The sequence below is a fragment of the Charadrius vociferus genome, unplaced genomic scaffold, assembly GCF_000708025.1.
Source record: "Charadrius vociferus isolate BGI_N301 unplaced genomic scaffold, ASM70802v2 scaffold475, whole genome shotgun sequence".
NCBI classification, from domain to species: domain Eukaryota; kingdom Metazoa; phylum Chordata; class Aves; order Charadriiformes; family Charadriidae; genus Charadrius; species Charadrius vociferus.
Window position 1 is genome coordinate 231963 of NW_009648337.1, and position 7845 is coordinate 239807.

Sequence of the window (7845 nt, forward strand, 5' to 3'; positions counted from 1 at the left end):
ATAGTGAGTCTCAGTGTAGCATAGCACGGTCCCATGTTGCAGGGATAAAAAAATCTGGAGCTTTAAGCTTCTTTCCAGATTTGAAATATTTAATCAACTAGCAACCTTGTTGACATCTCCCTGGAAAAGATTCATTCTAGATAATTAGGCTTTTGATAAAGTTTATATGCTAGTATCTGTAATGCCATGAACTTCATACAGAAAAGATGAAACCAGGGTTGAATTTCATTTGCGTTTTCTGCACCCTGGCTTGCGCACCCACTTGCGGGGTCTCAGCAGTGACACGCCTGAGCTGGAGAACAACGCCCTTGTAAAACTAATTTGTTTCATCATCTTATTCTCACATGAGAACAACAAAACCCCAAAGGATGGAGCATTTGGAGATGACTTCCTGAGTGATTAGGAGGGAAAGCCCTGCTTCCCACCAAGCTCTTCCGCAGAAAACCCCTGTGCCCGCACTGGATTGGGAAGGGAACCGACCACAGTGAGGCCATCCAGAAGGACCAGCGTGAAAAGGTTTTTATTTTGATGCACCTTTCTCTGGAGGTAGCTTTTAATACAGCAGGAGGAGGCCAATTAGCCCCTGTTTCCTACTAACCTCACGTTACTCAGCTGACAGGGATGCACAAAGCCACTCCACGAAGAGCCCTTGGAGCGGGCTATGAGCAGCAGGAGTAACTGAGGAGCTACTGCGTTAATCCTCCAAAGGCAAAGGCAGAGGCCATTTTCCATCACCACTGCAAAGTGCTCAAAAAACAGATACAGTGTTTTTTGCTGAAGGTCAAAATTTGGCCCTTGTGCAGTACAATATTACAATTTGGCCCTTGGGCAGAACAATGTTAATAGGGAATTTATAACAATGTCCAGTGTGAGAGACAAACCAGTAATTAGGACAATCCTTAAACAAGCAATTATCCAGAGGCTTTGGGAAACAGAGCTGCCTCTGCGCGCCAAAGCAACATCAAGAATCATTTCTCCTGGTTAGCTCCATTGCACAAACGCTATGAAGAGCAACTGCTAAAGAGCTGCCACGCAGCGCGCGGCATGCCATGGCTGATGGACGCCTACCAGCGCTCACAGGGACAGGAGGTGCTCTACGCTCCTCAGTGCATTTCAGCTGGAAGGGCATTGAAAAGAGAACAAAATGAGAAGCTGGAGTCTGTTCCTCGTCAAACCGAGATGAGGTTCAACCTGAAGTTTGAATATGTGGACCTTGCGAAAAGGCTTAGTGTGAAAAGATTAAATTGTTTCCTTATTTGTCTTGAAATGAAAATAGGAGAAAAAATGCAAAGATGCCAAAAGTTCAGAGGCATGCAAACTCAGGAACACAAACTAAAGGCTGTCGCAACCTGCAGCTGTTGCACAAAATACACTCAAACCCTTCCCCAAGCAAGTATCTTCCTTGCCTGCCTCTTTATTAGCAAATGCTATGAACCCTGACCCAGCTTAGAAAAATTTAATATTTTTCCCCCTAAATACTTTAAAAAACATATTCAAGGGGCCTGGTGGAGTCAGGAAGTCTGGCAAAAGGTAATTTGACATCTGAATTATTTCAAGGCCAATATGGAAAGTTATTTGAAGGCTTGTTTGGAGACACGTCAGTCAAGAGACCACTTCTACCCCAGAGATGGTGCTGGAAACCGAAATAGCTTTCAGAAAGCTATGAGATAGAGCAAGGGAACTATGGTGAGTGTCACATCTCAATCTAAGACGTCTATGATTAAGAAAATTATCTTGGTAATAGGCCTATTTCCACACCTGTAAAAGCATTTAAAATTTATTAAAAATGATAAGCGTAAACAATGAACATGGTGTAAAAGCTTCCCTCTGCTAATTTGGTTGCACTGATTAAGATTTTACGTGATGCTTTTAAATCGGAATGTCAGCCCCACGCTTCACGGTGAGGCTTCGCAGCTCGGGGTCCGCAGTGCTTTGGTGAAGCAAGTGGCCTTTCCGGACTCTGCTGCGTTGAGGGGCAGGCAGTAGTAAACATCCTTTCTTTCATTTTACATAAGGTGTGGATGATTTAATTACTCTTTATTGTCCATGCAATGTGGCTTAAAATAAAATGGCTAAGGAATGTCAGCCCCACGCTTCACTATTTCCCTGCATATAAAAATATCATCTAATTATCCACTATTAAAATTTGAAAAAGCATCATGGCTGTAATTATGCAAATCTGGAGCCATTTTGCTAAGAAATGCCCAAGTTCTGTCTGAAATGTAATCAGCAGCGGAAAAGGAAAAATAAATTAATTCGTGTTCATTTCTGCAAATTATTAGTAGTAGCACGTGGCTAACAGCTACTTAACAGGGAGAAAGGCGGTGCGCGGATCCCGGGATGCCTGTCTAAGATTTCTTTTTGCGAGTAACGCGGAGCAGTAACTCAGCCTCCCAGTCCATGGCTCCATTGTTTTGATTGGAACCCTGTCGCAGGCACTGCCACCGCTCAGCAGGAGCGGCAGTGATGGGGTTCGCTACTCCCCGGCCAGCCCTGGGGAGGACGCGTGGTCAGTTCTAACTGTTCAGGGATCAGCTCTGGCACGAGGCAGTTGGAAGCGGTTTGTTGTCACGGCTCGTTGCCATACATTATGGACAATTAAAACTATTTTTGCATTGTGCGGAGAGATGGATGACACAGGGCTGCGCAAGCAGAGCGGACAGAGTACCCAAAAGCCCTCATGCACACATGCAAGTTTATCTTTAAATGCCCAAGCAGCATGTACGTATTTAAAATTACATTTATCTATTGATATAGCTGCATTTGTGGCATTCATCACCTAATATTAATGAGAACTTTGGACATAACTTAGTCCAAGGCGCGGGCCGGCAGTCCCTCCCACAGGCAAGGAGCATTGCCTGGATCAGGTCTCCAGGTGTTAAAACTCAGCTCCGTGGCTGCAATTCTTCACTTCACAAAGTGAATTTCACAGAAAGTTCTATTTTTCTGGATTTACACACACAAACCTGCGTTGTACTGATTTGTTCCTTAAAAAAAGGTAAAAGTCTTTCTTCTGCCATTGGCATTTTCTTAGTACAAGCAGCTCTTCTTACCTTCTGCGGATTTTCTATTTTATGGCTCCCAGGCTCAGATTCCAACATACAGAAACTTTAAGTAATATCAGAAATACGACCTTGTCCCAGTACGAAGGTGCACTTCAAGGATAAGAGCCAGTCACGTGCTGGCGCGCGGTGCGCTGATGCACCTCTGTGCCTGGCTGTTCCTCTGCACCTCTGGGGAGGAACCCACGGAGACAGAACCGCGTCACGGCGATACTGCCTGCCGCCTCCCAAGGAAAGAGAGCCGGGTATTAAAAAGAAATCTGCACTGTCAGTTGTAGAAACAGATGGGCTCCCTGCTGCAGGAGCATTTATCAGAAGGGGGAAAGAGCTCCCGCAGGTTGTGCCCTCTGTTCTCCAGCGCAGCCATCTCTCAGAAGCTGCTTTTCTCTCCCATCACTCGCCACCATTTACATCTCAGCAGAGCCAGAACAGGCAGTGCCCGGCCCTTCCCCGGAGGCCAGCTTCACTCTAACCTCGGTTGCTCTTGCTCAGCCCCACTGTAATGCTTCACAAAGATTTTATCCAGCAGCAAATCTCTTGCTAAAGGCTTGCTAATGCAGTGCCGATTGGAGAGATAGCTAATGCCTTGTTGCCAAGTGATTTCTACTTTAATTGCATTTTAAGTCGCTTTTAATTGGACCTCTGAAAGTCTCGCGTACTGTAAGTGGAATAAAGTTATACTGTGTGTCTTATTAGTTCTCTCGCAAAGTATGTTCTGTGAAGGATTTCGTGTGGCATTGTGGCCTTTCCATTCATTACTTTGAGGGAAAAGATTAGGCAATGATTTGGATATTACTGTTTAAATGGTGGCTCTGTAATTACAAATCTTTTCCTTCCCCTAGAATTTTTAAAAATTCCACATATGAAATACAGTGGATGACACCAACCTAATCCTCACTAACAGTTTCTGACCTTTAGCTGCAGGCATATATTTTCCTGGGTTTTCAGGAACGAACCCCAACGTTACGCTTCACAGCAAGCTGTTTCATCCCTCTGCGCACTCCTAAGTTTAAACTTTCTGCTCTGTCTCGTTGGTATTCACAAAGCCCACGTATATTAAGGCCATACTTCCATTGACTTTGCCTTTAATATTAAACAGGCAGTACATGATACCCTCAGTATTGACTCTACTAAGTCCATTAATGACCCTTTTGTGGCTTCACTTTAATTTACGCTTTGAAGGAAAACTGCTGTATTATGAGTCAGAGGTGAGAGAGAATATTGCTTATATTAAAGATCTGTATAAAAAGAATATCATCTCTGACCCACTAAGGCAAAGTTGAACACTCAAAATAATTCCTACTGTAAGGCACATGAAAAATATTATTATGGAATGCCCAGGCTTTCATCGGACAAGGAAGATTTAAGGATTTCATTGTTTATGTACATAAGAGGGAAAGGCCTTTAGTTTTTGTCGCAGCCAGGCTGCAATAGAGCCAGAGCTGTCCAAAGGCAGAATACATAAATCTGTCTCCAAATCCGTGTAATTATACAGATCTGAAGTGCTGCACAGAGCGTATTAAAAACACCAACTGTTGAGAGACATCTCGAGTACTTAAACCTTACAGGTCGCATTAAAGACAGAGTTTCAAAACTTCCCAAGTCCTGCTGGTTTAAGTGAAACCCTTAATAATTCAGTATAGCTCTGTATGTGTATATCAGACCCTGCGGTGGGGTTAAGCACGTTGTAATGAGATAGGAGCAGATCTGTATTACAGTGAAGGATGACACGGGCTAATGGCTTTGGCTACAGCATAAAGTGTGAGATTTAAATTTACTAAAGTGAAACTCAAGGGTGAGATTTGCTTGAATGCGGTCATCTGAGGCATATTCCTTCAGGCTGCCCTAGGGAAGAAACAATTCAGAAAGGACATTCTGGAGTCTGTCAAGGAGACCGCGCGCTCTCCAGCCCGCTCTGAAAGGGCAGCTGCTGGGGACGACCAGGAAAGTCCTCCCCGCCGGGGCTTGCGGCTCACAAGGCTTTACTATTACCAGCTTACAGACAAGCATCTAGAGGAAGAAGTTTGAAGGCTCCTACTACACGCCAAAAAGGTGCTTGAGACACTGAGCAGCTGCAATCAAAAAGGTAAAAGACTCACAGGTCAATGATGCATTGAGAAATGCTAAAAGAATTTGAAGGCAGGGGACAGATTCAGAATATGGCTTAAATCTATAAACTTCTAAGTGCGCAGGCACAGAAGATGCCCTGCAAAAAGCTGATGAGCTGTATAGCTACTACATAACCATTTCTAATGTAGGTTTTGCAATAATAAAGGCTTGTTACTTGGGAAATCACAGTGAACTGTGAAGAACATTGCAAAAGGCTAAGGAACACTTCGAAAAATTTATTTTAAAAAGCTTCCTCAAATAGCAGTTGGGAAGAAACTAAACACTAACAGTCGCTGGTCCAGTGAAACTGAAATGCATTGGCTGATAGGTATAAAAAGTGCAATTATCGCACTTTTCCTGTGAGTCTGAACAATTTTCTGTACCATCTCTGCCAGCCTAACTTCAGTTATTGACTACAGCTTTGAATTGGAAAAAGACAAACAAACTCATCTGAAAACGAATCTACTGGAAGGACAATATTTTTCTAGAAAGATCAAAGGCAGAGAAATACACATATATGCCCGTGTGTATATAAATTGCATCTGGTGCACTGTTTCTTTTCATCTGGCCAACACTCGGTAATGCAATTATATGAAGATAAAAATGTGAAACATACCTTAGCATTTTCCAACAGAGAGCCCGTGCTGTAAATTCTCAAGCAGCAATCCTCTCCCCCACCCAGCCATTCACCCTCAATCTCAAACCAACTCTTAATTTCCACTAATTGAGTCCTAGCTCAGTCAGGAAACCAAAGCAAGGCTGTTTTCAAGGTGAGCAAAGCCTGGAGTCTCTCAGTCAAACAACAAGAACCAAGAAGTCTGGTATAGTTATACTGACCCTTTTCCAGCCAGCAGCTTCCATAGCCAAAATAAAGCCTGGCAAAATGCAGCTGGGCAAATGTTCACATAATATGTTAATTTTTTTTTTTTTTTCACATTTGTGAATGCCTTGTAAAAATCTTCAGTTAAAAAACAGATGTGGAAGAAATGTCTCAGCCGCCTGGAAGGAACGAGGCTACTTGTCGTTAAGGGGGCAACACGAGGGGTTTTTTTCGGTTTTCTCTGTAATTGCACTACTGACTTGGAATGGTTTAGAGGAGAAACAGGCTGGGATCAACCTGAATAGCAAACAACCTGCCTTCCTAAGCCTGAGCTCAGAGGTCACTGCTTCTAACAGTGAATAGTGCCAACGGATTGCAGTGGACCGGTGCTTTGCCCTATAAATACTTTAACAGAAGGTTGCATCCTTCTGACACTTCACAAGGGAAACTGTTAACTGACTCCCTCCCTCTGTATCCGTATTCTGTAGTCATGTCCCTGTGAGAGAACCTGAATGCTGAGAAAGAACAAAGCTGCTGAACAGAGCTCATGCCTAAACCAAACGCAGGGCTTCGTGTCTCCCAGGTAAATGTCATTCCTGTCCTCACACCGGCTAGTTCTGCTCGTCTCTCCTGTGCGCAGGAAGAGAGGGCAACCGCAGCCACGTCCCCTCCAAAGGGCTCTACCGGTCTCGTTTCCGTGCAGGATATGGACATCATGTCTCAACGGATTCCCACGGAAAGGTAAATTAGCAGAGCCTGGGATCCTCTTGCTTTCACTGCATTCTTAAGTAGGCGGTATTGTACCCCCAGGAGCATCACTGCAGAGCAGGCACACTACCTGGTGCCAGCAGGAGTCACAGCTACTGCAGGTATCCTTAGGTTATCAGGACGCACCTACATGAGTGTGTTAGTACTGATGAGGAGCACGCTTTTGAGGTGAATCTCCCGATCACCACCGCTTCCCGTGCTTTGGTTTACACGGCGGAGCAGAAAGCCACTGCGTGAACTGGGATCCTCTCAGGTGAAACTAAACCTAACGCTCTCCAGCCGCAGGCAAGCGCTCAGCGTGTGGGAGCAGACCAGAGCTCATTTGAAATAGAGTTCCCTCAAAGACCCACAGTGTGGACTTTGGGTCTTTAGCACCACAGGTTTGGCTTTACAGAGCTGCTCCGGTGGAGCTGCATGAATCCCTCATGTAGGCTTGGCCTTGTGGACCCCGAGACGTCAGGAGCCCAAATCTGCTCGGCAAGAGAGGTGCAAGGCAACGTCTCTGCAGGGGAATGGGGTGAGGCCGCTATCATGGACAGATAGCATCAGGTGATGCTTGGAGCTAAGCGGTCCAACTTCAACCTCTTCTCACTGTGTAAAGCGAAATCACAAAAAGACCCCGGTATTTGGGCTATTTTCTTGATAAATGACACTGTTTAAAAGCAGGGGATGGAGTTCTGCAGCTCTTCTGTAATAAATACACAATTGCAGTAGGAATTTTTGCTGAATGAAAGGCTGCAGACTTTAGCCCATTAATTTTACAAATGTCTTGTCTTCAAATGCTACAGTAATTAGCTTAACTCCTTCACACTTTAAGATGCTTTAAAGTGTGCTGCAGGAATGTCTTAGATTTTAGGGCAAAGCTAATTTAAACTTCACTAGCAGTATGATCTCTTGGGATACTGCAGGCAATATTGATTTTTATCTGCAAACTCTCTTCTCTTAACTGTTGCCAAGGTTTTAGATGTTATCATAATGTATTCACAAATATTTATGGAAACTATAACTCAAATATGCATCGGTTAAAATTAAACTTATTTTACACAAGGTAACATCAGAGCCAGTTTATATAAATACGAGTTCTTA